The sequence below is a fragment of the Sinocyclocheilus rhinocerous genome, unplaced genomic scaffold (assembly GCF_001515625.1).
Source record: "Sinocyclocheilus rhinocerous isolate Xijiao unplaced genomic scaffold, SAMN03320098_v1.1 scaffold2524, whole genome shotgun sequence".
Classification (NCBI taxonomy): domain Eukaryota; kingdom Metazoa; phylum Chordata; class Actinopteri; order Cypriniformes; family Cyprinidae; genus Sinocyclocheilus; species Sinocyclocheilus rhinocerous.
The window spans coordinates 23,626-31,128 of NW_015652313.1; positions in this window are offsets into that span (position 1 = coordinate 23,626).

Here is a 7,503-nt window from a genome sequence, read left to right on the forward strand (position 1 = left end):
ATCTAGCTCTAAATTACTCGCCAAGTGGCAAGGACCCTTTGAGGTCACACGGCGAATTGGGGATCTTAATTATGAGGTCATTCGGACAGATAGGAGCGGGGCACATCAGATTTATCACCTCAACCTCCTTAAAAAATGGAGTGAGGCGGAGTCAGTGATGCTAGCGACGGCAGTGAGTGGGGAGGAGGATCTCGGGCCCGAGGTAAATACTAAATGGCAATCTCTAGCTCTGGCCCCGGGGGGAGATCTCCTCTCGCCCTTGAAGCTCGCTGACGTAGCCAAGCTACAGGCAGCGTTTGCGGATGTGTTCTCGCCCCTACCTGGTCAAACAGACCTCATACAGCACCACATAGAAACCAAGCCAGGTGTGGTGGTTCGCAGCCGGCCATATCGTTTACCTGAGCACAAAAAAAAGGTGGTTCAGGCGGAATTAGAAGCGATGCTAGAGATGGTAGTAATAGAGGAATCCCATAGCGATTGGGCGAGCCCGATAGTTTTAGTACCAAAAATGGACGGCTTGGTACGATTCTGTGTGGATTATCGCAAGGTGAATGCTGTGTCGAAATTCAACGCATATCCAATGCCGCGGGGTTGACGAACTGCTTGATCGGCTGGGTGCAGCTCGTTTTTATTCTACACTGGATTTAACTAAAGGATATTGGCAGATCCCCTTATCACCTCTATCCAAAGAAAAAACAGCCTTCACCACGCCGTTCGGATTGCACCAATTCGTTACGCTTCCGTTCGGGCTGTTCGGGGCACCGGCCACATTAACAGCCTTCACCACGCCGTTCGGATTGCACCAATTCGTTACGCTTCCGTTCGGGTTGTTCGGGGCACCGGTCACATTTCAGTGCCTCATGGATAAGATTCTTCGGCCGCATGCGACATATGCTGCTGCTTATCTAGATGATATTATTATTTATAGTAACGACTGGCAGCGGCATATGGAGCATGTGCGGGCCGTACTGAGAGCGCTGAGAGGGGCCGGACCGACGGCCAACCCGAAGAAGTGTGCGGTTGGGCATGTGGAGTTTCGGTATCTGGGCTTCCACTTGGGCCACGAGACCCAAGACCAAAAAGGAGGTGAGGCAGTTCCTGGGGCTGGCGGGATATTATAGAAGGTTTGCACCTAATTATTCGGACCTCACCAGCCCGCTGACTGACCTTACTAAAAGGGAAGCCCCAGACCCGGTCCAGTGGACGGAGCTGTGTCAGCAGGCTCGTTTCAGTGATTGGCCTGGAGAGACTGTAAAAAGCCTCAGGGGAAACAGAGAGAGAGAGACGAGACAGACTGAGGATTCGTGGGGGAAAGACTGTGGCCTGTGTCTAGAGAACCGCAGAAGTGCTATATAAGTTTTGTTTATTTTGAAGCGCCTGAGCGCCTGCCTGTTTTTGCTGTTCCTAAGGGAACCATAATAAATTGCCACGAGCCTCAGTAACGCTGACTCCGACTTCTTCCTTCCTTACTAAGAACCCCATTACAGTACCATATTCAAATTCAATATATTCTCTAAATTAGGGCTTAGGTGGATACCTAAATATCTAATCCCTTTATTTATCCATTTAAACTTAAATGCACTGACTGAGGAAGAAAAACACACTGCTGATACTGGCATAGCCTCTGACTTATGCCAGTTGATTTTATATCCTGAAAATTTAGAATAGGATTCAATCATATTAAGGAGTACTGGTAAGGAGCCTGCAGGGTCTTTAACTACTAGCAATATGTCATCGGCATATAACAGTAACTTATGTTCTCTTTCCCCTGCAAATACACCTTTAATTCTTGGTTCCTCTCTAATCATTGAAGCAAGCGGTTCCAAAACTAATGTAAAATGTAGTGGACTAAGAGGGCAGCCTTGGCGGGTAGACCTAGATAGATTTAAAAAGGATGATGTTAGTCCATTAGATATTACAGCTGCTTTAGGATTGGAGTAAAGAATTTTAACCCACTTCATAAAACCTGACCCAAAGCCAAATTTTCCTAAAGCCTCAAAAAGAAACCCCCACTCCACCCTATCGAAGGCCATTTCCGCATCAAGCGATATTGCAGCAATGGGATCTAAATTAGAGTAATGTAATAGCCTTCTCACATTGTCAGACGAAGATCTATTTTTAATAAAGCCCACCTGGTCTCTGTGTATAATTTTAGGTAAAATACTTTCTAATCGTAAGGCTAATAATTTTGTTAACACTTTACAATCTACATTTAATAAACTTATGGGACGGTAATTAGCAGGATCCATCGTGTCTCTATCCGGTTTTGGTATGAGTGATATTAAGGCTTCATTAAAACTGTCAGGCAACATATCATTCTCAAGTACCTCTGCATATACCTCAGTTAATATTGGGGTCAACTCATCGACAAACTTATAATATTCTACTGGGAATCCGTCAGAGCCTGGTGATTTTCCAGATTTCAAAGACATTATAACAAGTTCTGACCTCCTCTTGTGTTATAGGTCCATCTATTGAGGCTCGTTCGTCAGGGGTTAAAGTGGGCAATGTAACATTAGCTAGAAAGTCTTTTAACTCCTTCTGACTGTAAATGGATTCTGATGTGTACAGTTTTGAATAGTACTGGTTGAAAACCCTATTAATTTCTTTGTTGGAGGTGAGCACCTTATTTCCCTCCTTAATTGCAGGTATGACGTGACACGCTTCATGTTGTTTTATCTGTCTAGCAAGGAGTTTCCCCGCTTTTTCCCCACTCTCATAATACTTGGTCTTCAATCTAAATAATGCATATTCTGCTTTTTTATTAAAGAATTTATGAAGATCAAATTTTAATTGACAAAGCTGTTTAAATTTCGAATCTGTAAAACATTGCACCAATTCCTTTTCTAGATCCCCGATTAGTTTTTCTAAAAGTTTCACTTTTCTTACACTTTCTTTTTTTTTTTCTACTTGCATAAGCAATACATTTTCCCCTGATAAATGCTTTACAGGCATTCCATACTGTTGCTAATCTCTGAGTTGACCCAATATTAAGTTCAAAAAACATCTTTATGTCATCCTGCACTGAGTCTACAAAGACCTTATCCTCCAGCATAAAGGTATTTAGTCTCCACCTCCCCCGTTTCTTAAAATCTACATTCACTTCTAATTTTAATTCCATATGTGCATGATCGGTCAATCCTATTACTCCAATTATACAATCAGCAACAGAGTCAATTAAAGAATTGGAGATCAGAAAATAATCAATTCTTGAAAAGGTCTTATGACAATTTGAGAAGAATGTGTATTCCCGTTCTCGTGGATTAACCAGTCTCCAAATATCTGGGAAGTGCAGGTGTCTGAGAGTGCAAGTCTGAAAATGCAAGTGCATGTCTGCAGCCAGACCCTTCTCCCCACAGCTGATTCTAAAGATTTTATTGGTTGTGTCAATTAAAGTGTTGATTTTCTACAATATGCTACAAAAAATGCTAACCCCTAAACTTACCCCACACACTTGACCCTAACCTTAACCAGTGAAATTGACTGCACGGCGGGATTGGTGCTGCGTGGTAAAGAAAGATGCAGTTCAGGAGATAACAGTTAATACGATTATGCGACATGAGATTGTTCCGTAACATACCAACCTGACCTCACCGGACAATGGCACCTTTTTAGTTACACCCAATTTTTTTATTTATTTTTCAGTGTGTTCAAAGTTCTATTACTCAATACCAATAAGACTTACAGTGATTCAGTGATTTACTTTGGGTATGCCTTTTTTAGGCGTTTTAGGCAAATTTTACAGGAATGCTAAGTATATATATATATATTGTGACGAGCGTCCCGAACTCACATCAGCGTTGCCCTGGAAATGGACGAGGAACACCTGCACGCGCTCATCACGGGCTGATCGGTCACAGCTGAGAGTCATCAGCCCGCGGCCAGATAAGCCGCGTGAGGCCCGACGGAAGGGACAGACATACTCTCCCAGAAGCTGAAGTCTAACGTGTTCTCTCCTTTACATTCCAGAAACCAGCCCGTGACCAAGCAGCCCGAACACGAGCGCCGCACGGACTCACCGACACTGGAACTCGCTCACGGAGAAGCACCGACTCACGCACGGAGAAGCCTCGACTCCCCTCAGCCCCCACCGCACTCACTTGGGCACTTGATCTGTGAATAAATCCACCCTCCGGGGTATTTATTTGAGCTCTCCTTGTCGCGTGTTCCTTCCACCCCGTTACAATATATATATATATATGAGACTGACTTTTTATTTCTCAATACATACGGCTGATCAATAACAGTGAACACTGCTGACAATTCATGAATATACGTGCAATACTGTTGTCTTTAGAAGGCACTTCCCACTTTATAATAAATAGTACATTGCTGCTGCAGTACCATTTATACTGCTTACTATGTAGGCTATATATTGTTTACAATTTATGTACACTTTTCTAGGTGCAATATTACAAGTACTCAATAGTAACAATCTCACTTTATTACACTTTTGCTGTTACTGTTCTACTGTTTAGTATGTTTATAGTGTTTGTGTTTCTTTTATCTATTTATTTATTACTTATTGTTCTCTACTTGTTATCTGGTGTCTTAAAGAGCTGCTAACACTGTTTCATTGTTCTGTACCACTGGGTGTATACAATGACAATAAATATTTGCTCTTTCTTTCATTCAAACTTCATTCTTCACCTTGAATTACTTGATCAACACAATATAATGGTTAATGGTTTTAGACAAAACCCAAACATCCACCCAATGTTTCCATGGAATCTTCTGTCACTTCCAAGCAAGTCTTGACTTGTTCAGTTTTGTCCTCAATGCCTTAGTGAAAACCCAGTCATTATAATATTCCTTTATTGTATCAGCCAGTCACTGCTCTCTCAGTGAACGTATTGCATAACAAAACAATCTGAACTAAAGGAAAAGGTTTGGCTCTCAACTTAAACTTCAAGGTTAACACCCGCACTGCATAATTCAAGTAAAAAAAAAAAAAATTTGTTATAGAAATGAAAAGCCATGTGATAGTTGTCATTCTTTTTCACCTTACTGCTTGAATTTTCTTTTTTGAGTTTTTGTTAGCTAAAGAGCTTTGACCACATTTAAACAGATTTTCTTTCTCAATGTGGGTGGTTTTTGTTGTTGCTTGTCATGAGTCATTTAAGGATTGTGTAAGCAACTGCAAGGACATGTTACCTTTTTTCCATGACAGTCTTTCTGTTTAGCTGGTTTTGGTTAAAGACACTGGTAACAGAATTAACACACCTGTTCAGCAAGGAAGGTACAAAACAATCTGAACTAAAGGAAAAGGTTTGGCTCTCAACTTAAACGTCAAGGTTAACACCCACACTGCATAATTCAAGTAAAAAAAAAAAAATTTGTTATAGAAATGAAAAGCCATGTGATAGTTGTCATTCTTTTTCACCTTACTGCTTGAATTTTCTTTTTTGAGTTTTTGTTAGCTAAAGAGCTTTGACCACATTTAAACAGATTTTCTTTCTCAATGTGGGATGTTTTTGTTGTTGCTTGTCATGAGTCATTTAAGGATTGTGTAAGCAACTGCAAGGACATGTTACCTTTTTTCCATGACAGTCTTTCTGTTTAGCTGGTTTTGGTTAAAGACACTGGTAACAGAATTAACACACCTGTTCAGCAAGGAAGGTTGCGTTGGTTGACAATCATGTTTATGGCATGTCTTGGCATGTTTTGTTGCAATGTTCTTGATCTTAATCTTGATAATGACATATCTGAAGACTTGTAGCTATGCTATGTGAAAATACTCTATATTTATAACATGAGAAGAATAATGTTGCGCAAGTAAGCTGTGATGATTGTTAAGTTGACTCAGTATGAGAAATACTTCCATAAAGAGTTACTTGTGCATTTTTAAATCCCAAGAAATGTCTTTACTTGTCAGTCCATAATATATAAAATTACGACATTCAAGGGACAGTTACTACTCTCTAATATATGGTGTATTTTTTAAAGTTAGAAATGTCACAACCTAACAGTGAAAGCCCAATGTTTGTTTGTTTATTTATTTATTTATCTATTCTAATTAACCAATTAAAATGTGATGGTGATGAACCATACAAATTAAAAGACATGGTAAAAAAAAACATTTTAAAAGAAAATTAAACAAGAAAATTTAAAATAAAATTAAAAAGAAAAGGTTTTAACAATAAAAAGGAAATAATATATGTATGTATAAAATATAAAGGACAGTTCAAATACAGTGAAGTAATTATGTTCTTATGCACTGGTAAAAGAATTTCATGAGCACACACACACACACATGTCTGGTCAGCTATCCTTGTGGGGACTCTCCATAGGCGTAATGGTTTTTATACTGTACAGACCGTATTTTCTATTGCCCTACACCAACCCTACCCCTAAACCTACCCCTCACAGGAAACTTTGTGCATTTTTAGATTTTCAAAAAACTTCATTATGTGTGATTTATTAGCTTGTTTACCCGTGGGGACCTCAATTTAGGTCCCCACCGTGACACGAGTCCCCATGAGTCTGTGTGTATTCAGGTTTAAGTCCCCACCAGAATAGAAAAACAGGTACACACACACAAACATCCAAAATATATCCAAAAATATTATTGTTGATAATAAAAAAGTAACTGAATGAGACATAGCACATTGAATTATATTGTGAAAGGGAGGACCTTTGTACAAATTTATAGAGTTTTTGACAACCAAACATTTTTTTACCTCAGTATAAATAAAATAATACACTATTATAAACAAAAGGGAGACACTGCTTGATGACCAATTCATCTCAGGAAATTTGGATATCAATTATGTCTGACAAAGCAGACTTGAGCAAACATGTCTCCTAAGTGTCAGAGAAAGGCTAATCCTTCTCCTCTGGATAATTAGTTGACTTGATTATTATTCATGCAGATTAATTGATTGCACTTGAGGCTGAGGATAAATAAATAACAGACTTTATAACTTATTGTTTAGTTGACTAAATGATTTAGGGCATGAATGTTTATACTTTTATTAAAGCTCTGTGTTAATTAGAGATTATGGCTCTCTGATTCTGCAATAGAGAGTTAAATCTTGTTATTAAGCTTTATTAAATAGATGCATATATATAAACAGACACACACACACACACACACACACAAACAAACACAAACACAAACACGCATCCTCTAAAAGACTTCTAAAGGTTTTCAAAAGCGGACGTTATCACAGTTAGAACTAGATGTGTTTAATTTCCTTTATACCTTAAAACGAAGGAAGTCAACTTCAAAACAATTAATTATATTTATCCAATGAGTGATTTTTTTAAGAGTAAAGTTTAATTTGGACAGCAATGTTTGTACATTTTGTCAAAAAGATATTGAATCTCAGGAGTGGTTAATTACAAAGAATGTGCCTGCTTTTGAATAACACAAAATGTAGTGTTTTTTTTTTTTTATGCAAACCTAAGAATTGAATTTTTGTGCAATAATATTTTAATTATGGGAAAGTTTTTTTTTTTTTTTTTTTAAGAATATTCTTAGAATAGAGATTTCTAGAGTTA